Genomic DNA, 25,385 nt, shown 5'->3' with positions numbered 1-25,385 from the left:
AGGGGGGTGAAAGACGGTTTCACCAGAGTTTCATTTGATTTTGGGATTTTCATTTACCATGAAAGAGAGTGGGGGGTGAGTTTTTAATCTGGCTTGAGGGGGAGAAGTAGTCTGATAACTTGTGGGAAAATTAAGGTACAGATGCATCCTGGCAGCAAGAGATTAGTGGCAGTACACACTAGTGCAAAGGTCACTTGTCATTGATAAATTCATTGTCTTACTTGTGTACAATGCAATTGCATTTGTTATTGTGAAGAGTCACGTAACACACTATGTGAAAATACAGGTACAATATGTGGCTACTGTCACTGAGGCAGCATCTGAACAAGTGGTAGGGCAGACCTGAAGTGGGAATGTACAGTGACTAAGCTTTCAAGAGAATGAGGTAATTGGGAGGCTCAGGAAGTAGGATTTGATTATTTTACCAGTGTAGATTAAGAGTCATAGATCAAGGAGGAGAAACAGGATAGGACAGAAATGGACTTTGCAAAAAAAAAAATCAAGGAGTCATTTAGGTGCAGAGAGGCAGGAAATCTGGAGGAATGTAGGGAACAGGGTAAAAAATGTGTGTGTGGAGGTGGAAATGAAACACAGGTCATTTGAGATGGGACGAGACCATTCCAAGAGCTGGAAGTGTATGGCACAGGGTAAACTAATATAAAGTTAGTTCACATTGTAACAGAGACATGTCCATGAAAGACTGAATCAGAAAGGGAGACATTTCTATTGGGTTCTGAAATAAAAAGGATTTCCTCTCCCTGTATTAGGAGAACTTCCTTATTGCTTTTTAGATAGACTCAAGTTTGAAAAGTTAGAATTTAGGGAGACCACAGTAAAAGTAATCAAGATGAATGGAGACCAAAGTCATGAATGAAAATGTCAGTGGGAGGGCAAGTCAAGATAATGCCCGAGATTGGTGATATTTGGAGGTGATAGCAGGCAGACCGAAGAGATGAGAGTGAAAGGAATGTCTGCAATCAAGAGTGTTCAAAGAAAGAGAGCTGAAATTCAAGTTTGCTCCAACTGCAATCTGAAAATGATAGTATTCCCACCTGAACACTATACTAGGCTGTTTAGATGAGATAATTTGGGGTTGGATGAAGCATAGCTGGAAACTAGGGATAGAGGCAGGTGGCATGAAAGAAGGATGCAGAACTCTTTCATGCAAGGATTGTTTTATTCTTACATGTTTGGGTTACTGTGATAGTGCCACATATATACCTTGACAGACAAATTGGAATACAGAAGATTCATGTTTCCCTAGTGTGAAATCCCTCCTTTGCAGAAGTGACTTCATCCAAAATTTTAGCAAGGGTCAAACTATAAAATGTTTTGTATCCAGTGCATCTTTTGTTAGCACTGAAGAGGTAGAAGAATTCCTAAAAGTAAAAAGCAGTTTGAACTTCCACAATTCATACGTCTTCAACATACATAATCAAGAAGACAGATGCTTTATTCTTAATTGGATAGTATGGATTCTTTTTTTCTTATCTCTATTACTGGAAAGTGCTACGAGTGGATTTTCCAGAATGGTGCTATAAAAATAAAGATTGATTGATTAATTCTATACCTACAGCTAGGAAATGTCTTCCAGGAATGTTTAGAGGAAATGAACAGGGCTCTACAAATAGAGCTAGTTCAACATATGCATATGTAGGATGAAACTTGACAAGTAGCTGCTACTTTCAGTGGTATAATTGTTCATGTTTTCCTTACTAATTTCTTCCCATGATCCTGAATTGGGAGATGATGACCCTATTAGCATTGCAAGATGTCTTAGGCCTGGTCCACACTAAGCCCCCAGTTTGAACTAAGATACGCAACTTCAGCTACGTGAGTAACATAGCTGAAGTCGAAGTATCTTAGTTCGAACTTAAAAGTACTTATCGCGGGTCCACATGCGGCAGGCAGGCTCCCACGTCGACTCTGCCTACTCCTCTCGCAGAGCAGGATTACCGGCATCGACGGCGAGCACTTCCGGGATCAATTTATCGCGTCTAGACAAGACACGATAAATCAATCCCAGAAGATCGATTGCTGGCCGCCGAACCAGTGGGTAAGTATAGACGTACCCTTAGTGAGACTGCTTACTTACCCTGCTAATGCTCTGCATTTGCTATTGCAGAAAAAGTCAGATATACAGGATACACACACGTGTGAATTAATCTAAAATAAGACTGTGGAAAAATATCTAAGTGGGCACGTTACATCACAACTCTGACAAATCAGGCTGTTCATAGGGAGTTCAGCTGAAAAAGCTGTTTAAAAAATAGGGCAGTGTAAATTATTCTCTGCCAAGCCTGGCAAGTTGCTTTTGTTACTAATATCGCATCTCTGTATTTTAACCCTTTTGTCGACCTATTTTACTATATTTGGTTATATCAAATGTAAATAGAACCAGGACATTTCTCAAGAACAAGAAGCAATTTTACTAACTAATTTCACAGTTGCAGGTCAGTCATAAACGATCATTCTAGAGAATTGCAAACTAATTTTAATGAAAAGACATTTTCAAGATGCCATCTCTCTTGTCCTTATAAGGCTTTGCCACCAGTTTAGTTATCGAGATTCAGTCCTGCTTGTGTGCTATAATGCATATAGTTATTCTAAATATTTACTATGCATAAAGGAATATTCATTGGAATTTACATTGAACACCAAATAAAAAAAAATCAGTCCCATGGACTTGCCATATAAGCAACATAATTTTCCTTAAATACACCTCTACCCCAATATAATGCTGTCCTCGGGAGCCAAAAAATCTTACCGCGTTATAGGTGACACTGCGTTATATCGAACTTGCTTTGATCCGCCGGAGCGCGCAGCCCCCCCCCTCCCCCGAGCGCTGCTTTACTGCGTTATATCTGAATTCGTGTTATATCGGGTCGCGTTATATTGGGGTAGAGATGTACAACTCGCAGACAAAGTAAAGTAACAAGTGAACTGTTGTTTCTTCAGTGTATTTCTCTCTATACAGTAAAACACTTTCCTTGTCATGTTTATTGATACAGGGAATAAAAGTATAAGAACCAAGATTCACTTTTGCTATGACATTATTTCATGGTTAGTTAACAATGTTATGGGCACTGAAAAAGCAGCCTGACAAACAGCCATCCACCAAAAAAAAAAAAAAAATCAATGTAATCAATCTTCAGCTTTGCATAATACAGTTCCCTTCCCCATCTTCATAAAATGATCATTTTCTTTTTCATGCCATTGTTTGTTTGTTTTTCCTGGTAGCTCTGCAGATGGATGGATGCAAAATGCACTGTAGTCAGGGTTTTTTATTTCCCCTTATATGATGAAATTTGAGAACTTTAAATTGAGGCCTGTCAGTATGGGCAAAAAGAAATCAACAATCACTGTCCCTGGTATTATTGTTTGCAATTCTTTCTGTTATTTTGGGCCCCCAAGACAACATGCCTTAATGCAATTATTGAAAACTGTCAAGTAGCAGAAGGGTAGCCGTGTTAGTCTGGATCTGTAAAAAGCAACAGAGAGTCCTGTGGCGCCTTTAAGACTAACAGTTGAATTGGAGCATAAGCTTTCGTGGGTGAATATCCACTTCGTCAGACTACATCTGTTAGTCTTAAGGGTGCCACAGGACTCTCTATTGAAAACGGTATTACTGATTAGGCAAGCAGGCACAGGTGACCATAGTTGCTGGAACTAGGAGTGCTGGGGGGTGCTGCAACACCCCTGGCTTGAAGTGGTTTCCATCATATACAAGGTTTACAGTTTGGTTCAATGGCTCTCAGCGTCCCCACTACACAAATTGTTCCAGCACCCCTGCAGGTGACGTGAATGGAAAGATTTACTCTCTGACACCATTAGACTTGTAGATACTTCTGACAACTTAAAGGTGGACACCGTTGTATGACACCAAACTCACTTTAAACTATCTTTCACAGTGTTTGTAAGGAGCAGTAGTCTAATGATATTGAAGTATTGCACTGTGAAGGCAAACAGGTCTTAAGGTTCCCCCATTGAGAATAGCTGTAGAGGAAATGCAAAAATTAGAGTTTAAAAATTATTTAAAGAAAATATGCTAATGGTTTGTGGTAACAATGTAGATAATGGTGCGCAGCGAACACTGCCCACCATGGCGATCAGCTCCCCTGACTGTATTCATCTGTTGTCTCTAGCCTCATTTTTAGATTGTAAGCTCTTTGGGGCAGGAATTTTCCTTTTGTTCTGTGTTTGTTCGGTGCACAGGAGTGGGCAAACTTTTTGGCCCGAGGGCCACATGTGGGTATGGAAATTGTATGGCGGGCCATGAATGCTCATGAAATTGGGGGGTTAGGGTGTGGGAGGGGGTGCGGTCTCTGGTGTAGGGCCAGAAATGAGTTCAGGGTGCAGGAGGGGTCTCTGGGCTGGAGTTGGGGTGCGGGAAGGAGTACAGGCTCCGGCTGGGGGTGCGGAGGTGAGGCCTGGGGTGGAGCTGGAGATGAGGTGTTGGGGGTACAGGAGGGTGCTCCAGGCTGGGACCAAGGGGTTTGGAGGGTGGGAGAGGGATCAGGGCTGGGGCAGGGGGTTGGGGTGCGGGAGGGGGTCAGAAGTGCAGGCCTCGGGCAGCGCTTACCTCAAGCAGCTCCTGGAAGCAGCGGCATGTCCCCCTCTGGCTCCTATGCAGAGGATGGCCAAGCAGCTCTGCGTGCTGCCCCGTCCACAGGCGCCACCTCTGCAGCTCCCATTGGCCAGGGTTCCTGGCCAGTGGGAACTGCGGGGTTCACGCTACACATAGAAGCCGCATGGGGGGCATGCCACTGCTTCCGGAAGCCATGTGGAGCCATGGCACGCATGGAGAGGGGCAAGCCCTTGACCCTGCTCCCTGGCAGGAGCTCGAGGGCCAGATTAAAACTTCTGAAGGGCCAGATGCGACCCCCGGGCCATAGTTTGCCCACCCCTGGCCTAGCACAATGGGGTCTTGGTCCACAAGTGGGGCTCCTGAGTGCTACAGTAACATTACTAATACTCATAGTAAACATTTATACTACACACCACTTGTGGCAGCATGTGTAGCTACACACCACCATGTAAAGCAGGCAACGTCTACACTGCAGTGTGTAGCGACACATGTCAGTGAAAGTCTCTGGCAACGGGGCAGGCAGCAGGGACTGGCCCCACTGACATAGCCTTTCCCTGGCTACCTCTGCCCTGCCAGAGACATTTCCTGTGGTGATGAAAGGCTTTGGTAAGGGGAGGCAGCAGCGAAAGGCTGTGCTAGGGGAAGGCTGCCCACCCCCTGCCAGAGCTTTTGCCAGCTGCTAGAGTCTTTTCCTGTGGAGGGAAAAGGCTTCAGCAGTCGGAAGGCAGCAGGAGTCTACACTGCTAAAAACAGCAGTGTAGAGAGGAGGCACAACTTGGACAAGTAGACAGCATGTGGGGTATGTATTCACATATAGACCCACACCCTACAGGCATGTCTTATTCCCAGGGCTGGCCTTTTGGCACCCTTTGAGTCCAGATGCCCTGGGGTTGGGTGGACGTGTGTGTGTGTGTGTGTGTGGCATAGCTCCTTGTACAGTGACCATTCCCCCCACGGCAACTAGTGCTCGGGAGTTAAAGGGGCCTTGGGCTGGCTGTATGTGTGTGTGTGTGTGGGGGGGGGAAGTTGACCATGGTGCCTCCCTGACCACAGTGCCCTGGGCAGTCACCTACCTGTAAGGCCGGCCCTCCTTATTCCACTTGCCTACGCTGTGTCACATGATCCCCGTATATTTTCACTGGTTGCACTGCATGTCTTCTTCTGACATGCGTTACAGAAATAGTGTAAGGCAATGGTTTCCTTAGCTTCTTACTAAGGCAACCCACCAACTGCATTTTGTCTTTTTTTGTGACCCACCATTACATACATTCACCCTCCACCTCAGCACCACAACCCTAATCCCAGCTCAGTGTGGAGGGGTGGTCCTGACTGTGGGTGGGTGGGTGCAGGGAGACTGTCGGAGAGCAAGCCCGCACCATACTCACCCTGCACGGTGGCTCCTATCCTGTGGGGTTGTGCCCAGCTTTCTGCTCCAGGCATTGCTATGTGACAGACGGGGTTGCATTGCCACTCGGGTTTGGCCTAGGCATTCCTCCATCATGACAGCAGAGTGACTGGGACAAACCTGAGTGGCGTTGCAACTGTGTACCAGGTCCCAACATCAGGTGTGGGGAGCCAGGCCCAGCCCTGAATGTCAGGAGCTGACATGGCAGAGTGAGTGCAGGACAGACTTTCTGTCCAATCCCCTCTCCCTCCAACCCCGCTGGAGTCACCCCTCTGCCCTGAGTCAGGAGATGTGTACGTTTGCCTAGACCAGGGCCCAGAGATGGGTTAATCTGGTGGCCCTGGGCATGGCGATTTATCTGGAACCTTCCCAAAAACCCCTGGTGGGCTGGGACCTACCATTTGGGAAACCTTGGTCTAAAGCCAGCATTGCATGATTTCAAGCACTTGAGCCCATTATCAAACAGAAGTTGTATTCTTCTCTGTCCCACAAATACCTTTGGAAGCAGCAAGGCCTTCTGAAATCTGCATTTGTCAAACTGAAGTCACAGATACTCTTTGTGATCACGTAACTATTTTAAAGCCTAAAGAAATCCAGAAATCAAAGGAGCTGAGAAGAAGCAGCCTTTGAAGAGAGGGAAAAGCAGACCTATAAGCCATTACTGTCTAACAAACTATATTTATGAACAGCATTGTAATTAATGTCTCCTGTTAACTGCAGCCATCACCTTCGACTGTCAAATCACAGAGACACAAGAAAACAAATAGGCCTTAAAACCTGATTTTCTATCAGACAGTAATAGCATTAGCCATCTTTAAGCATTCTCCCTTCCACAGGATATGACTCAGTGCATACTTTTAACTAGTATTAAAACAAAATTTCTTCAATTTGTGTTGCCCCTGTCCCAGGAGAGGTAAGGACTGCAATTTTTCAAGCTGTAATAGGCTTTGATACTGCTGGAATTTAGAACTACACCAAGGTCCCATACTCCTTGAACCATGGTTTAGTCATCCCAAAAAGGATAAGGAGTGAGGGATAAGAAGGGTTTCTTCAGGTATGTTAGCAACAAGAAGAAAATCAAGGAAAGTGTGGGCCCCTTACTGAATGAGGGAGGCAACCTAGTGACCGAGGATGTGGAAAAAGCTAATGTACTCAATGATTTTTTTGCCTCTGTCTTCACAAACAAGGTCAGCTCCCAGACTGCTGCACTGGGCAGTACAGCATGGGGAGAAGGTGACCAACCCTCTGTGGAGAAAGAAGTGGTTCGGGACTATTTAGAAAAACTGGACGTGCACAAGTCCATGGGGCCGGATGCGCTGCATCCGAGGGTGCTAAAGGAGTTGGCGGATGAGATTGCAGAGCCATTAGCCATTATTTTTGAAAACTCATGGCGATCGGGGGAGGTCCCAGATGACTGGAAAAAGGCTAATGTAGTGCCCATCTTTAAAAAAGGGAAGAAGGAGGATCCGGGGAACTACAGGCCAGTCAGCCTCACCTCAGTCCCTGGAAAAATCATGGAGCAGGTCCTCAAGGAATCAATTATGAAACATTTAGAGGAGAGGAAAGTGATCAGGAACAGTCAGCATGGATTCACGAAGGGGAAGTCGTGCCTGACTAACCTAATTGCCTTCTATGATGAGATAACTGGCTCTGTGGATGAGGGGAAAGCAGTGGATGTGTTATTCCTTGACTTTAGCAAAGCTTTTGATACGGTCTCCCACAGTATTCTTGAGCCAAGTTAAAGAAGTATGGGCTGGATGAATGGACTGTAAGGTGGATAGAAAGCTGGCTAGATCATCGGGCTCAACGGGTAGTGATCAATGGCTCCATGTCTAGTTGGCAGCCGGTTTCAAGCGGAGTGCCCCAAGGGTCAGTCCTGGGGCCGGTTTTGTTTAATATCTATATTAATGATCTGGAGGATGGTGTGGACTGCACTCTCAGCAAGTTTGCAGATGACACTAAACTAGGAGGCGTGGTAGATACACTAGAGGGTAGGGATCGGATACAGAGGGACCTAGACAAATTAGATGATTGGGCCGAAAAAAACCTGATGAGGTTCAACAAGGACAAGTGCAGAGTCCTGCACTTAGGACGGAAGAATCCCATGCACTGCTACAGACTAGGGACCGAATGGCTAGGTAGCAGTTCTGCAGAAAAGGACCTAGGGGTCACAGTGGACGAGAAGCTGGATATGAGTCAACAGTGTGCTCTTGTTGCCAAGAAGGCTAATGGCATTTTGGGCTGTATAAGTAGGGGCATTGCCAGCAGATCGAGGGACGTGATCGTTCCCCTTTATTCGACATTGGTGAGGCCTCATCTGGAATACTGTGTCCAGTTTTGGGCCCCACACTACAAGAAGGATGTGGAAAAATTGGAAAGAGTCCAGCGGAGGGCAACAAAAATGATTAGGGGTCTGGAGCACATGACTTATGAGGAGAGGCTGAGGGAACTGGGATTGTTTAGTCTCCAGAAGAGAAGAATGAGGGGGGATTTGATAGCAGCCTTCAATTACCTGAAGGGGGGTTCCAAAGAGGATGGAGCTCGGCTGTTCTCAGTGGTGGCAGACGAAAGAACAAGGAGCAATGGTCTCAAGTTGCAGTGGGGGAGGTCCAGGTTGGATATCAGGAAAAACTATTTCACTAGGAGGGTGGTGAAACACTGGAATGCATTACCTAGGGAGGTGGTGGAGTCTCCTTCCTTGGAGGTTTTTAAGGCCCGGCTTGACAAAGCCCTGGCTGGGATGATTTAGCTGGGAATTGGTCCTGCTTTGAGCAGGGGGTTGGACTAGATGACCTCTTGAGGTCCCTTCCAACTCTGATATTCTATGATTCTATGAATAGGCATGGAGAGTTATCCTGTCATCCTTAGAGCTGGCCCCTCACTAACTGCAATGTGAACAGACTGAAGTTACATGAGCTTCATCCTTGCAGCCAAATCCTATTGTTGCCAACTTTCATGATCTTATTGCAAGTCTCACATTATTTGACGTTTTTCTTAAAGCCCTCGCTCTTGGAGTCATGTGATTATTTGAGAACCCCCAGCTTTCATTTATAAAAGGCGTTTCTACATCTTATGGTTATGGAGGTAAGCTGTAAAATGAACCAGACTAAAAAACAAGAAGTTTAAATTTAAAGAACCCCAAATGTATAATTTAAAAAAATCTGATTTTTTGGGAACCTGACTCGTGATTTTTGAATGCTTGAGATTATTGACAATACTGAAATCCAGACCCAGTGTAGTGTGTGTAGCTAACTCTGTCACAGACATAGAGGGCCGTAGCAGAATTGGCAGCAGTAAAGGTTTGTAGACTGAACCACCTCAGCCATGTGTTACAACTCTCTGTAGAAACTATTCCTGCCAGGGTCATGAGATGTGTAAGCACTAAAACAAGCTGACCATGTATCCATACTTCAGGCTCTGTCCCAGAATGACCTAACCCATGACACTTACAGACTCCAGGGGTGTAGCACAAAAAGTGTACTTCAGCTGGTTCTCTCTTTTATTTTATTGCATATAATACAGTTCCTGAATTTGGTCCTAGATATTTATTCAACTATTTCATCCTCCATATTTATTAGAGATTGGAAAACTATAATTGTGAAGAGATCATCAAAATTAAGGATTAAGAGATGAAACCACAGCAAAAATTTCTGTTAGAAGTACAGTAAGGAGGCTCTTTGGACCTACAGATATAAAGGTGAAATGAATAAGAATAAAGCACATCTGGGTACAGTATTCTCTCTTTTTTTTTACTGACATGTTAATTTAACATCTAAGAATATTGGCAGCATTGTAACAAACAAACAAAAAACCCATCACACTGACTTGGTATAATATTAGGAGGGTTGCATATATTTGGAGTACCAAATACCAACTAATATAATGGAGAAAACTAGTTTCCTTCTAAATACGGTGCTACTGTAGTACAAAGAAATAATAATAATGACAATAGTAGAAATTATATTAGTGCCTGAACACTACAAATTCATCAGCGAGCCAGACTTGTGGTCCTGAAATGCATTCTGATTCTGTCACAGCCACCATATATAAGCTGTGTGTGTGTGTGTGTGTGTGTGTGTGTGTGTGTGTGTGTGTGTGTGTGTGTGTGTGTGTGTGTGTGTTAACAGTCCTACAGCATGATAATTTCTTTGCCATAACTAAAGTCATGATTTCTGATAAAAGTGCTGAAATTTCACAAAAAATTAACTTTTCCCATTGACTTCAAAGAGACTTGAGGACATGTGTAAAGTTAAGCACATGCTTAAGTGCTTCGCTGAACAGAGGTGAACTTAAACATGCACTTAAATGCTTCGCTCAACATGGGCCTTTCCTAAAGCACGACATTCACACTCCCCCCCCCCCCTCCCCAAAGGGAGCATCACCAGCTGCAAAAACACCTTCTAGGATATCCCGATTCCTCTTTAGAGCACCTGCTAAGAGCTAGTGGAAGAGGCAATATATAGTCTCACCTTCATTGACAGGAAGGCTATTGGATTTATATACTGCAATATGAGTTTGTACAATCCCAAGGTGAGCTTTTCTAATGCACACAAGCTCCACCACTGTCTCCAGTGTGTTCAGCCTCATCTAAAAGCTGGGGTGAGCAGGGCCATGACCTGTCTTCTCCACCACTCTCTTTTGGGACCTGGTGTGTCCACAGACATGTGTAGACAGAGCAGTCTAGTCAATTCCCTGAACATGTGGGCTGTAAATGTTACCGACCCTTATGTGGGCCGTGCAAGATTGGATGAGATTCCTTATGCTTTCTCTTCCTTGCATCCATGCAAGGGTACACCACAACTTAACCCTCAAATAATATGAATGTCAGAAGAGAGACAATAGTATTGTTGTGTATCTCCCAAATCTGTGCTAGGTGATTTATACATATGTTAAGACACAATCCTGCCCCAAAGAGCTTACAATTTAGACAAACAAAATACAGACATAGGAGGAAGATGATGAGTGATGTAACACAAGCTTTTTGTTGGTATATATCAAACACCACAAAATGTGGGGCTCTTCAGTTCACTCATGTGTTGGAAGCGGTTTTAAGGGGCAGGGATTCTTGTTAAAATTCTTCCACCCACTTGGATGGAGTGTTGGGACATTTCGCAGCCAGGGAAGGGTAGAAGAAAGATTTAGAGAGTCCAGTCTGTCTAGTTTATCAAAAAGAAAATAAAGAGGCAACTTCATATAGTGCATGAGTCCTTCGGGGAAGAAAATACCAGGTAGTAATGAGCTCTTTAATCTAGCAGAGAAAGGCATAACAAGAAACAGCTGAAAGTTGAAGCCAGATAAATTAAGATCAGAAATAGGCACGCATATTTAATAGCGAGGGTGATTAACCACTGGAACAAACTACTAGGGAAGTGATGGATTCTTCATCTTAATGTCTTCAGCTCAATACAGGATGACTTTCTGGAAGACGTGCGTTAACCACACAAGTTATCGGGCTCAATCAGATGTAAACAAGATGAAATTTAAAGACCTGTGTTATACAGGAGGTCAGACCATATGATCTAATGGCCTTAAATTCTATGAATCTACAGAGGTTTTATTCCAGTTCTCTGTATATGGCTACATCAGTCCACCCAGGAGAGCTAATAAAGATACTTTTGAAGCACAAAATTGTTGTTTTTAAAATGGATCAGATTGCACCAAATGGCAGATATTTCTATAAAACAAATTCCTGGGAGAGGACACCTCTGTCTCTCTTACAAGGACTTGCTTCCTAAGCTCTCACTCGATCACACTAGCTGAAGACTGAGCTCTGCTTGGTATAATTTTCAGGAACACACAGTATCAAAATTTCTGTATAAGCTTGTCTCCTTCTGCCTTGATTAGGAAAAAACATTTTCTTTGGTTTAAGTGGAAAACCAATTAATGGATTTTCCACTCTCTCACCTTTCACCCCTCTGAGTACATGCAGGTCAAAACATCCACTTGTGCCTTTTAGCAAATGTTCTCCAATAAAGACAAATTTATTTTATTATGCATAAGATGCACTGGGAGTGATTCTACTTTTATTTATATCTTGTGCCAAGCCAGCTCTTGCACACATGCACACAACACCCACTGAAATCAATGGGAGTTGTGAGAGACACATATTGTTAATGCTGGTTTACCTCACCTTGCGATTATTTGGAGTACACTGATTTCCCCTCCTCCTTCCACTCTTTGAGCTTTAATGGAGAGAAAAAGCAGTGCATCACAAACCGCATTAGCTACCAGATCTCAGGGTCACTAGAAGCCTGGAATGAATACACAGACTCAATAAATCATGAATACCTTCATTCGTATGTGGTTGGATGTCTTCTGATAACTAAACAATACCCAGATACCCTGTATCAAATATGCACAGAGTGTTGTGTAAATCTTCTATTGTGGACATTCAAAGATTCTAGAACCAAACTAAAAACATCCGTATGAGGACATTAAACTGCTATCCAAGAGCAATATGTTGTCATTCTTTAAAACCAGTGGGTCTCATACTGAACTTGATTTTAATGGTATAAATCCATTGAATCAATGGTACACTAGTGTAAAATTCACCAAATCAGGCCCAACAACTTCTGAAAACCATCTAAATGGAATCAGTATTTCAGTTTTATGAATTCTCCCTCATTCCAATGCTACCTAACCTTCTGCTCACTAACTAACACGTGGACATGGGAACATCATTTGAAATTGTAGAAGTGTCGTTTTATTGAGAGAGAGAGAGACAGACAGACAGAGTGTGTGTTGGGCTGCTGTATTACATCTTTGATACAATCTGTTAAGTTGCATCAAATCAACTCAAGTTATATGTTAAGATGTGATAAAATGTGACCAATGCAATCAAGTGCAATAACATAACATGTTAGCAAAAGAGTATTCCTGACAATTGTGAGTAAGGAAACTGCAAGTTAGGCACCCCAAAGCTTAAAGGAATTACTTTCTTTGTTCTGTATGCACTTTGAGAAGAAAGCTCACTCCATGACAAATTTTTTTGGACTGTATTAGGTAAAACTTTGAAGGTCACATGCAGGACAGCAACCATAAGTCAGGTGAAGGAGATAAAAGATTCTGTGACATGGAAGGTCACCACTGCTTTGCCCCAACCTCAGAGCTGGGAAGGCTAATTTGTGAATGCTGAACCAGGTATCCCTAACCTGAACATCAGGAAATCTAGTCAAGCATTTGGGTTTCCTGGCAATAGGGTCTGAGGCATTGAATAGAATATTCCATGAAAGAATACCTTAACTGAGGGACGTATAAAACTAGCATGGCACAGTGCATTATGTACTATTGCCCGTTCACTAGCTGAGGACCACCATGTCAGATTCCCACGGTCCCCTGCTGCTGGGAATTCCAGTGAAGGAATGCCATATATAGCAGCACTCCTGTATCAAATCCACATGTTGCAGACAACCTACACAATTACTAAATGAATCCTATAGACACAAACACCTGGGAAGCCTGGGTTAGAACCCTTACTCGTTCAACTACAACAATGCAGGCCTATAAGAAGAGATATAGGAGAGCTCTCGCACCTGGCAATAGCCATACATCTCATTTTCTCTGTGGGCCAACAAAAATCACACTTAAACCAGTATATTACACTGACTCTCCCTTAATATCCATGATTGTGTAAAATAAACAGAATCACTGGCTTAATCACAAACCATACATAGCACTAGAAGCTGGTGGCACCGTGCTAGATGCTGAACTTCAATCTTATTGCACATCTGATGAGAACAGTGCTTGAAGGATTTGCCAAGGAAGAGAGAAGCAAGAAGCTAATCACTGGAAGATCTCTATGGAGACTCTGTCCCAGCCTCTTACTCTGTTATTATCTTACTCAAGTGTAGCAGTGCATTGTGATTTCTTCAGCACATAGTCTGGTTAGATTTTTAGGGTAAAGTAGCCCCAGGCTGTACATACTGGTGGTAAACTCAATATGTAATGCAGAACAGCTTGTTTAGTTCTCGGAACTGGATTTGAATCTATGTTTAACTTAAATTTAAGCACCCTACTTTATTCAGTGTTGCTTACGGTTGGGATTTCCAAAAGAGCTTAAGGGAGTTAGGTACTCAACTCCCATTGAATTTCACTGGTATTTGGGCACTTAACTCCTTATAGTTAAGAGCCTTTGAAAATCCCAGCCTATATCCTTACACTTATGACCCTCTCACTGCTGAATTAAGTGCATATTTTCACTTTGAACCACAGGTATTACCTATGCAATGCCAATACATTTCAGAAAATGCACCTTGGTTAAGAAATATATTAATCCCCAAACCAGTCCTAAAATTACTCTTATGAGTAAAATTTTCAAAAGCTCCTTAGTCACTTACGAGCTTAAGTCCCATTGAAAAATCAATGGGACTTTGGCTCCCAAGTCACCTAAATCACAATGACTTTTAATGGGAATTAGTGTACTATGTCATGTAGGTACTTTTCAAATTTTTACCCAACATTGTGGAGTGTTCAAAATCTCTACCTGGATCCTGGGGCCTTAAAATTCCTTCAGGATGAATTCCATTGAAATAACACACATCTGCTGCAGAAAAAAAAAAAATACAATCCCTTCCTAGAGGGCTGGTAGAATTTTAAGGGTCTAGGCCTCCACTTCTCAAACAAAGCCAAGACGGGCCACAGGGGCTATTATGTCAAAATAAGATGCTGTAACCAGAGTCTTTATAGCATTCAGAATTCAAACAATTGCCTCCAGTTTCTAAATGAAGCATGACATAGCCTAAGAAAATGAGCACAAAACGGTAACCGCAAGCATCATATCTTCCATCACAAAAAGCTGGAGACCCCAATATTATACAAAAATTAAAGAGTCAGTCATTTCTTTACCTTAATTACAGGTTTTCTTCAGTGTCCAAGAAGCACAGAGCAAACCATATGTCAGTGTGATGAAATGTATCCATCCTAGGAAGGAAAAAAACATAAAAAAATATTGAAATTTTAAAGATACAGTTCATTTTATACCATATTAAAGTTAAAATCCATGACAAATGTCCACATCCAATTCAGAAAAAACAAAACAGAAAAACCCACATCATTATAGGAACATTTTAAGATCATATTACTTATGCACAGACCACAGTCACATGTGCCATGGAGTTATTTTGTTAGAAATGTACTTGTTTTCTGTTTTAGTCTGTGCAATTTTTCTTTGTTTGATTTGTAGAGAAGGATTTCTTCCCCCCTTTAAAAAGAAATTATACAAATTGGGCAGATGCTTTTATATGTACATACCCACACCCACAAAATTATTATTACAATTGTTTGAATTATTATTATTTGTATTAGCACAGTGCCTAGGTGCCCCAGGAGTGGCCCAGGACCCCACTATGTTAGGCACTGAATAAACAGTCCCTATATCAAAGGCCTCTCAAGATAGTCTGCTCTAGGCAAAACTTCACTGTGCCTCCCCTCTCCTACAAAAGTGATTCTCAACCAGCAGGGCCGGCTCCAGGCAACAGCCTAGCAAGCTGGTGCTTGGGGCGGCACATGGAAGGGGGCGGCACGTCCGGCTCTTCCACGGCAATTTGGCAGCAGGTCCCTCACTCCCTCTCGGAGGGAAGAACCTGCAGCCAAATGCCGCCGAAGAAGTGGCGGCGGTAGAGTCGTGGCGGAAGTGTGGCTTTTTTTTTTTTTTTTTGGGCTGCTTGGGGCGGCAAAAACCCTGGAGCTGGTCCTGTCAACCAGGGGTGTGGTAGGTGAGACATACTTTCTGGAGAAGCACGGCAAGCCTTCGGATAGTTTGGTGGTAATGCTAGAGTGGGGGAGGGCCAAGCACCAAGCTGCAGCACCTCTTACACAGCCCTGGTCTGGGTGCCAGTCTGTCACAATGGGGGAATGGAATGAGCAGTCAGGCCAAATTTGAGTAATTGGCATTGTGATCTGGCACACAGGGTCACTGCCATAGGTGGCGGATGGCTAGAGATGGAGGGGGCTCAACCCTACCCCAAATCTCAGCCATCCCACCACCTGCATGCACAGCCCAGCTTGGCAAGTGAAGCCCACCTCCAGTGGCACGAGGACCAGCTCGACACTGAGCCATATGACTGCCAGCAGCAGGACAAGCAGGGAATGGCCCTGGAGCCTGATGGGGGTGGTGAGACGAGATATGGTGTTCCAGGCAGAGTCCATCCCAGTACCAAGCAAGCAAGCCCTATTCCTTATGTGTGTGTGTGTTTGTGGTGGTGTGGGGGGAGGGGTTGAGTCCGTCCCTCTGAGGTGCCTGTGAGCGGAGCTGGGGCTGGTGCCAGCTAGGGAGGAATGGAGGGGGCAAGCGAGACTGAGGGGAGGAGAGAAGAGGTGAGAAAAGGGAAAAGGAGCTGTGGATGAGGGAGCCAGACAGCCATAGCCAGCTGTGTTACTGGCACTGCTCCCTGCGCTCCCAGCCCCCATCCCTCCCACCGACTTCCCCTCAACCCCCCACCATGCACCTCCATATAACCCCCTCCCACAGCCCTCACCAACCCCACCCACCCTTCACCCCCCATAGATTAAATAACCCCAGTCATAGCCTCCAACCTGTCCCTCCCACCCACTTCCCCTCAATCTCCAACCAGCCCCCATTTAAAGCCATCCACCTCCTGCTACCTCATTCCCAACACACCCAATCCTCCAATCCCCCCAAAGAAACCCAAACACTACAATGCCTCCTCTTGCCACAGTGCCCCACCCATCCCACTTTCCCACCACACCAACCCCCATCTCCCCAAATAAACACCCCATAAAACATCATCCTGCCAAGCCCTCCCTCCGTTTTCAAAATCCCACATCTTCACCCCAATCCTTCTCCTGCCATTGCTCACCATCCCCCCCAGACCTATTCTCCAATAACTGCCATCTTAAAACCTCATCTATTTCCCCATTCCCTACCATCAACAAACCACTTCCCTCCTCTCAACCTCTCTCTTCACCCCAGTTGCCCCCTCCCCGCTTCTTACTCCTCTCAGGGCCTTTTGCTGCCCCCAACACCTGAGTCCATCTACCCTAGAGATCAGCCCAAATGCCCAACTCCTGGCTGCACCAATACCCCTCTTCCTTCTTCGATTGCTCCAGTTCTCTATGGCTTACCCAGGAACACCCCTCCCCACCTTACCTCAGTCCCCGACTCCTTTAGCCCTGGCATCAGCACCCAGCTTCACTTTGGAACGTTATGTGGGGTTGGTGACCTTTTCTCCCCCTGCCCCTATCTTGTCTAGTTGGGGTAATCAGACAGCTAACTCCTCCCTCATTCAACACATTTGTGAGTGTTGGGGCAGGGAGCTGGGCCCAGCCCTGCGGGGCGGGACCTGTGGCTACAGGGTGAACTCACTCTCCAACAACCCTCCCCACCACAAGCCTCCCCTCCCCACATACTGGAGATCAGAGCCTGACAGCTTGACTCAGCCTTTATTTTCACCAACCGACTCTGGTCGCAGCTCCACTCAGGTTTGGCCCAGCCACCAATTGGCGATGACAGAGGGGCGGCCAGGCCAAATCTGAGCAAGTGGTGTGACCTGCTGTAACCCACACACCTTCTGGGTATGATGTTGTGTCCCATCTAGTGGCACCGAGACCACTTAGAGAGATAAAATGAGTCTGCTCTACAGCCTTTGCTAACCGTCAGTTGGCTTTTAGCTCATGTGGTAGAGGCTCATGCTTTAAGCTCCTGAGGTACCCGGTTTGATCCCGCCCGACGATGACTGGGGTCTGTCAGCTTTACATTGGCACACAGTTGCAGAACCATTCAGGCTTGACTTGGCCGCCCCTACTGCCCTAGGCAGAATCTGCAGCCTGAGATGTTTGCCTATAGCTAGAGTGGCCCCACACCAATGTACAAAAATTTACAATATAACAAATTTAGACCAATCAGAAAATTCCACTCACTCAAGGAACTGAATCCTCCTCCTCAGATAAATATTTAAAAGGGGAGACAGGGGAGGGGGCATGTGGAGGTGAACTCTGAATCAAAGCTCTTTCAAGACTAAGTCTCCTACGGTCATCCCAGTCCTCAGGGATAATTTAACTTTCAATGGAGACAGTAGGTCTAGAGGGCACCTGACCTGGGAGAGAGAGGCTGATTCTTCATTGTCCTGCTCCTTGTCAGTCATTTATACCAGTACAATGAATGTAAAATGCTATCACTCTGAGTGGATAGTGTTTCATACTCACGTTGTACTAGCGTAAATGATGATAGGAAGAAGAATACTCAGGCCCAGAGGAATTTGGGTGGCTAACTGTACCCGTGAAACTCTTCCAGAAGAGCAGAAGATAAGACCAAACCAATCTGTCTGCAAGACAACTTGCAAGACCCACCTGCATTTAGTAAAGCTTTCCCATAACCATAAGGGTAATTACATTTAAAACAAATAACCTATTATTCTGCCTGTCCTTGGAATGAGGTAGCGAAGATGAATGACACAAAAATAAAAATAAAATCAGAGTAGAAGAACAGAAAGGAGAGATGGAAAAAATCTGACTTGGCTCCAGACAAGCCAGGCACCATGGTGATTGTGTGTGACAGTCAGGCGGTGACAAGTGCAGCATAAATATTTAAATATGTGATAGGGCTCCTTGGAATTTTTGGAGTTTTTGCAGGACAGGAGAGGATCTGATGTTCTAATTCAAATTCCCAGAGATGAACTACTCCTTCACATTTGGTGACCTGTCAGACCACAAACATGAAGGGGCCTAATTTTCCAGGCTCAGTTCCAGAAGTTGTGCAAGGTCAGCTAATCTCATTAGGTTGGTGCCATTAGAAGCTAAAATCTCATGAGATTTTGGAGCCACGGAATCTGAACCAACCCTTGAATTCTAGTCTCAATCCTAATCTCAAACCAACCACCATGCATTCAGTCCATCACTCGTTTAAAGGGAGTCACCACTATCTTGTAACAGCGCTGTTCACAGAGAAGAAAATCATTAACATAGGGGATTTATGAGACTAGGCGGATAGTACTTGCTCTGTCCCTGTTTTCCAACTCTTATGCATGATACAGTGAGCTATGTAATCCAGCCCTGACAATGAAAAAAACGACAAACTGCCTGAAAGAATCAGCAACTGCAATTTACAATGGCCATGTTTGTCACTGAAGTTTTGCAGTTTGTCCTTCACACTTTTGGGGACAGGCATACGTGCTGCTTCTGGCCTTCCATTGGAGCTCAAAAGATCAGGAGAACTGGGAAGAGCAAAAGGGACCAGAATAAATCCTGCTTCCATCAACCAGAAAAACTGGATTTCTTTTTTTTAAATCAGTGTCTGTTTATTGCATTCAAAAACAGTTATATAATCAAGGGTTTTAAAAAGAATTCTTTATATTTACATCACATGCAAGAACCATGGTTTGTGATGGCATTTTCCCTCAACTTAACAGCATGAAAATTAGGTCTAGCTGAAGTGATTCAAAATAAAAAGAGAGAGATGTTCACACACCCTCCTTCTCTGGCTGAATTAAGTCCTTGAAGCACAGATGATCAAGAATTACTAATGCTATCCTGTGCAAACACGTTATAGCAATGCTTCCTTCTACCACCTCCTGTAGGACTGCTGCCCTTGTACCCTGTCCCTGGCTAGCCACTGCTAGTGGGAACATTCCTATCTCTTTGTGGCAAGGAGAGTGGAAGGAAGATGAATACATGAGAAGAGTCTGAAAAGCTAGTATGGAAGAGCAGGAAAAATTGCCAACGTAACATAATGGCTATTCTATATCAACTGAACATTGGATAAGTCAAAGCACTAGTAAATATATTGTAGGGAATGCCTGATTCTCCTCTCACTTCACCCCTGACTTCAGTAAAATTACTCCTGACTTAAACAAGAGTGAGTGAGAGAATCAAGCCCTAGCTCAGTGGCTCTCAACCTTTCCAGACTATTGTACCCCTTTCAGGACTCTGATTTGGCTTGTGTTTACCCAAGTATCACCTCACTTAAACACTACTTGTTTACAAAAATCCGACAAAAATACAAAAGTGTCATAGCACAATTACTGAAAAATAGCTTATTTTCTCATTTTTACCATATAATTATAGAATAAATCAATTGAAATATAATATTATACTTATATAATATACACTGAAATGTAGAGCAGTATAAACAAGTCATAGTCCGATGAAATTTTAGATTATGCTGACTTTGCTAGTGCTTTTTATGTTGCCTGTTGTATAACTAGTGTGATAAACTCAGGGTCCATCTACACTACCTGCTGGATCGGCGGGTAGTGATCGATCCCCGATCGCTCTGCCATCGACTCCTGTACTCCACCGTGGCGAGAGGCGGAAGCGGAGTCGACAGGGTAGCGGTGGCAGTCGAGCCCGCGGCATGACGACGTGAGGTAAGTCGACCTAAGATACGTCGACTTCAGCTATGCTATTCTCGTAGCTGAAGTTGCGTATCTTAGGTCGACCCCTCCCCCCCCAGTGTAGACCAGGCCTCAGGACAGACGGCTGCAAGGAGGAGGGGAGGGGGGTAGAAAACAGTCCCAGAAGGTTAAAAGGCCCTCCTCCCTATCAACTGAGAAGGGGTCATCAGAGAATCAATTAGGATCAGCTGAGAGGGAGTTACCTGAGGTCAATTAGGATCAGCTGATTCCAACTAAGGGCGGCCTGAGATCTTTTTAAACCCTCCCCTGTTGGGAGAAGAGGGGGAGAGAGAGAAGGTATCATGCTGCCAGTAGGTTAGGAGCAGTGAGACAGCAGGCCTCACCAGGGGGGTAGGTTGCATTCCCTCCCATAAGGGAGAAAAGCAAGCCCAAAAGACTGGTGGAAAGAAGGAAAGGACTTCCCCTGTGCAACCAAGGGGGACTGTTTTACCCAAGCCTGTCTCAGCAAGGCTAAAAGCAGCAGAGGCTGGTGAGACCGAGAAGGTGCCTTGCCACACTAGACAAACATCTTAATGAGTTGATGTACCCCTGGAAGACCTCTCTGTACCCCTGGGGTATGCATACCACTGGTTGAGAACCACTGCCCTATACGGCTCACAAGGTCAAGGTCTTTTCCATCTTTAATTTCTATCATCCCTTTTTTCCTAGTATCTACGATTCTTTGACAGCACATCTCACTCTTTTAAACTCGTCTTCAATATTTGACCCTGGCTGCTTCTGACACTACAGCTACTTCAGTGCTGTGCACCAGATTAATAACGTTAACAAGTGAAAATCTCTAAAACTAAAAATAATAAAATGGGCATTTTCAAGTGTAAGAAATGCTGTCCCTTAATTTAGAGGGAAAGCGCTTCCTGACCTAGGTTGGAGCAAGAAAAAAAAAGGGGGGGGGGAAATGAGGGAAGATATTTTTATTAGACCAGTTAGAAAAAATAAATCCACCAATCAGCTGTGGCTGAAACTTTTACTAACTGTTTGGAAATATACTTCTTGCCTTTTACTGATTCAGAACCTTGCATGTTAAGAGTCCATCCTGAAATTTTCCTCCCAGTAAATAGCATTCGCACATTTGACCAGAATTAAAGGACCAATTGTTAGTTATAACACAGAAAGTTATCGTAACATACTATATATTATTGTATACTGGTAAAATGTGAGTCTAACCAGTCCTCGTATGCATGATAATTGGAAGAAAAAAGGCCACCATTCAAGTGCTGAATTTGAATATACAGAAAAGTCATATAAGATATAAAAAGAGTGGTTAATTACCAGAGTGGTTAATTACCATTTCATCGCTACACTTTCTCTTACGACACCCTTTGGTGGTAACCCCCTTTCTTATCGAGGTTACCTAGTGTACAGAAAGGAGCAGTTTTACACAGAATGATTGCCCAGTGGTTAAAGGAGTGGCCCCCAAACTGTGAGGTGTGCCCCCCTAGGGGGCATGGAGGAAGATTGGGGGGCAGGCCATCACCCACAGGGGGTAGAGAGGGAGCCCACCAAGCCCCACTCTGCCCTCTGCTCCACTTCAGGCCCCGCCGCTGGTCCCAGCCCTGCCTCCACCCCTGGACCCACTCCTAGACCCACTCCTAGCTGCGGCCCCAGCCACAGGTCCTGCTCCCAACCACGGCCCCCGGCTCTAGCCCCGACTGCAGCCCCGCTCCTAGCTACGGGCAGCTCCATTCCAGCTCCTGACTGTGGCTCTGGCTTTTCTCCCAACCCCAACCGCGACTCCTGGGTGGGGCGCAGACTGGGTCAGGGGTGGGCGTAACTGAAAATGTTTGGGGACCACTGGGTTAGAGTGTTAGCCTTGTTTTTGAGATACCTGGGTTCAATTCCCTGCTCTGCCATGCTTCCTGTTACCCCTTGAATAAGTCACTTTATTTCTCTGTCCCCCAGTTGCCCATCTGCAAATGGAGATATTAACAGTGCCCTAGCTGCCAAGGGAGCTATGAGGATAAATACATTTATGATTGTAGAGTGCTCAAATATTATGGTAAGCTGAGGGGCAGATAAGTACCTGAGATATCTAGAGCAGATCTGGGACGTGTCCCTATGAGTGAGGCTTCCATGAAAAGGGGAAGTAAAGTGTGTGGCGAATTGCTCAGAGTAGCATTGCAAGTCCTTGCAGCATTAACCTCATCTGTATGCTTTGCCATCATTATATTTAGCTGCTTTCATTATATACATCTGTAACATAAGGAACCTACAGTATACTATATCCTGTAAGATATTAGCTGAAGTATAGGCTAGCATAAGTGTGGTTAAGGCCGTAACCTTGGCATAGATCAATGGTTACCTTTAGATTTTAGGAACTAAGGAAAGCTTGCTCAATAGTAGGAGATAGAATGTTCCAGTAACTGCTACCGCAAAGAATGTGGAAGTAAAATCCACTTAAGCAAGAGATGACGGATATGATCATGAGCTGAAATGGTAGATACCCGTATCAATAATAACCTATAGAAGAAGAAGGGTAAGGAACTATAAACAAGGAAATGGGGGAAAACCACTATGCGTTAGTTATAGTGGTGTCAGCATAACATATTATTAAAGTTGCATCCCAAACTCTGGGCAGTAGGAGAGAGAGATGTAGCCATTGGAAGAGGCCAGAATGATGGCCACTGGTAATGAAGAGGAAGGGAATGGTGATGAGGAAGATAATGGCTAATATTTCAAGTCATCCAGCAAGAGACGGTGAGAGTATATGGCTGCTATTTGGAAATAGAGAAGAGTTCCTATAGTGTGAGTGTGCAACCATGCACATCGGGGTTCCCAGCTATATAGTAATTTTAATAGTGGGCCTGATTTTGGGGCAAGAACCTGTGAACCCTCAAAGTAATACCTGGAAATTCTTAGGTAATCAATATATTTAATACATAATCTAGAGCTCAGGCTACACATGCACCGAGCTGGAAGGGGAGCCTGGAAGGCACACAAAGGGAACTTGGCTGTGTATGTCTGAATCAGAATCTGTGCAGCTGAGCCCAGAGTTGCTCTTGCATCCACATCTTACATCCTACTTTCTGCCCCTTCACTGAGGCTGAAATCCTTGCCTTGCAGAGAGGAACATGTAGCATATCAGCTGCTCAGAAAAACCTTGCAGATTGTAAGAAGTAAGTTTCTGTGCTCTGCAGTGTTCTCTGTGGAAATATCTGATGTGCCCTTCTGAATGGCGCTGGTGTCTCCCCGTAGGAGCTTTTTCTTGGTATGTCAGATATTCAAGTGGGTGCTGCTTTCCCGGTCTGCTGATCTATAGATTGTATAAGCAACAGCAGCTTCCTATCGGATTGTGAATTACTCATTGTTCTAGCATATTTAAGACACTGTTCAAACCTTTTCCTTAACGGTTTACTCCTCATTATAATCAGATGCAGTGATTAAAATATCTTTGATATTGCATTGCCGTTCTCCACTACATGTATCCATGCTGCTCCATTTTAGTAACATTACTGAGTAAACTCCCTCTATAGATGCTTTTGTAAACAATTCAATGGCAGAGTTGAAAATCTAGGTCAATTTTTCAACCACGAAGTGAATAAAATTGCTGTCTGTTGATGTTGGGGAGGAAGGGGGAGGGAAAACACACAATCCTTTCCTACCATTGTAAGCTTCTTATATATGCCTCAACCTCCATCACTGTTAGTGACTGATAGTGTGAAATCTCGCTCTCCTATATGTCGTGACCATTAATAAATGCTCAGCCAACTGATGCTTCATGACAGGCTGCTGCTTATACATTCTAGGAGCCACAGTCTGCCTTCAGTGACATCCATCCAATCCCAAATCCTGTCCCTCTGTTACATCTCTGCAACCATGCAAGCGTGTGAGGGTGGAACGTAGCCCAGGGAATCTATGCCAAGTAAGAATTCTTAGAGGAAATAGACGTCCCTTGAAAATGGGGAATAAACATCCCGAATGAGGTGCAGTAAATACCCTGCCTCCCTGGGCATGCTCAGCAGCCCTTGTTCACCCATATAATTAGTTCAGCTAACTTGACAATAAAAGTTCCATGGAGCCAGTGTTGTTGGAGAGGAAATGATTACCGACCGTGTGCTGGCTGGTGGTCTTCAGAATACATTTGGAATTTAAACAATTCCAGTTTTAATATGATTATCCGCCATAACATTTTGGCATGTTATTATGGGCCAGCTTGTATCATCTTTACTCACACCGAACACTGTTTTTAGTCCTCAGTTAGTCCCACTGAAATAAACAAATATACTTGAGGAGCAAGTTTCTACTCAGTGTGAATGAGTATTTCACCATCTAGCCTATATGATCATGGAAACTTCTGAATACGGCAGACAGTGTTGTCCAGCAGTTAGAGCACTTGACAGCAAGGCAGGAGGCCTGTGTCCTACTTCTCGCTCTGCCATGGACTCTCCGTGCCTCAGTTTCCTCATCTGTAAAATGGAATAAAACTACTTATCCTTTATGAAGTGTTGTGAGCTCTTTGGATGCAAGCTGCTAATATTAAGTGCTGTGTATTTATTCAGATATTCATTCTCTCTTGCATATTGGTTTCATGAAGCTTTACTTCAGTTCAAGGCACTGGGAAAAACCAACATCAAAGAAATGCTGAATTACAAAGAGTGCATGCACTCAGAAGGAAAGCTGGCCAGACTTGACATAGTTCTGAAATGCAAACAAGAACTGAACATAACAAGCTCTGTAATCCCCTTATGGAAAAAATCATATATAACGTACTCACTTTCCTATAGTTTTTTGGGGGTGGGGAGTGATGCTGTAGGATTGAGGAGAGAATTTTATCTTCATTATGGGATGTTATATGATTGTACAGCACACCTATGGAAATAACTGACTAGAGAATGAAATCCTATTGGGCAAAAGTCACCAGTGATTTTGCGTGTCTGAGTTTCTTGATACTCAGTTTGTGATACCTTACAGAGGTCTGAGGTTAGAAAGTGCTAAGCTCAAAGACACCCTTTAAGGCAATGGTTCCCAAACTGTAGGGCTTGCCCCCTTAGGAGGGCACAGAGGAACATTCTGGGGGTGCGCAGCG

At 44.3% G+C, this 25,385-nt stretch overlaps 1 long non-coding RNA gene across 4 annotated transcripts in view; it reads right to left on the bottom strand.

Moving 5' to 3' along the window:
* Positions 1-25,385, bottom strand: part of LOC135983513 (uncharacterized) — a 371,844-nt gene that overhangs the window by 251,653 nt on the left and 94,806 nt on the right. For all 4 annotated transcript variants that reach the window (XR_010601189.1, XR_010601191.1, XR_010601192.1 and 1 more), the window contains exon 2: positions 14,838-14,912. This is a non-coding gene — a long non-coding RNA (uncharacterized LOC135983513). The remainder of the gene's footprint in view (positions 1-14,837; positions 14,913-25,385) is intronic.

This window comes from Chrysemys picta, chromosome 1, assembly GCF_011386835.1.
Source record: "Chrysemys picta bellii isolate R12L10 chromosome 1, ASM1138683v2, whole genome shotgun sequence".
NCBI lineage: Eukaryota > Metazoa > Chordata > Testudines > Emydidae > Chrysemys > Chrysemys picta.
The sequence above is the reverse complement of the archived record's forward strand: the minus strand, read 5'-3'. Positions and strand labels throughout refer to the sequence as shown.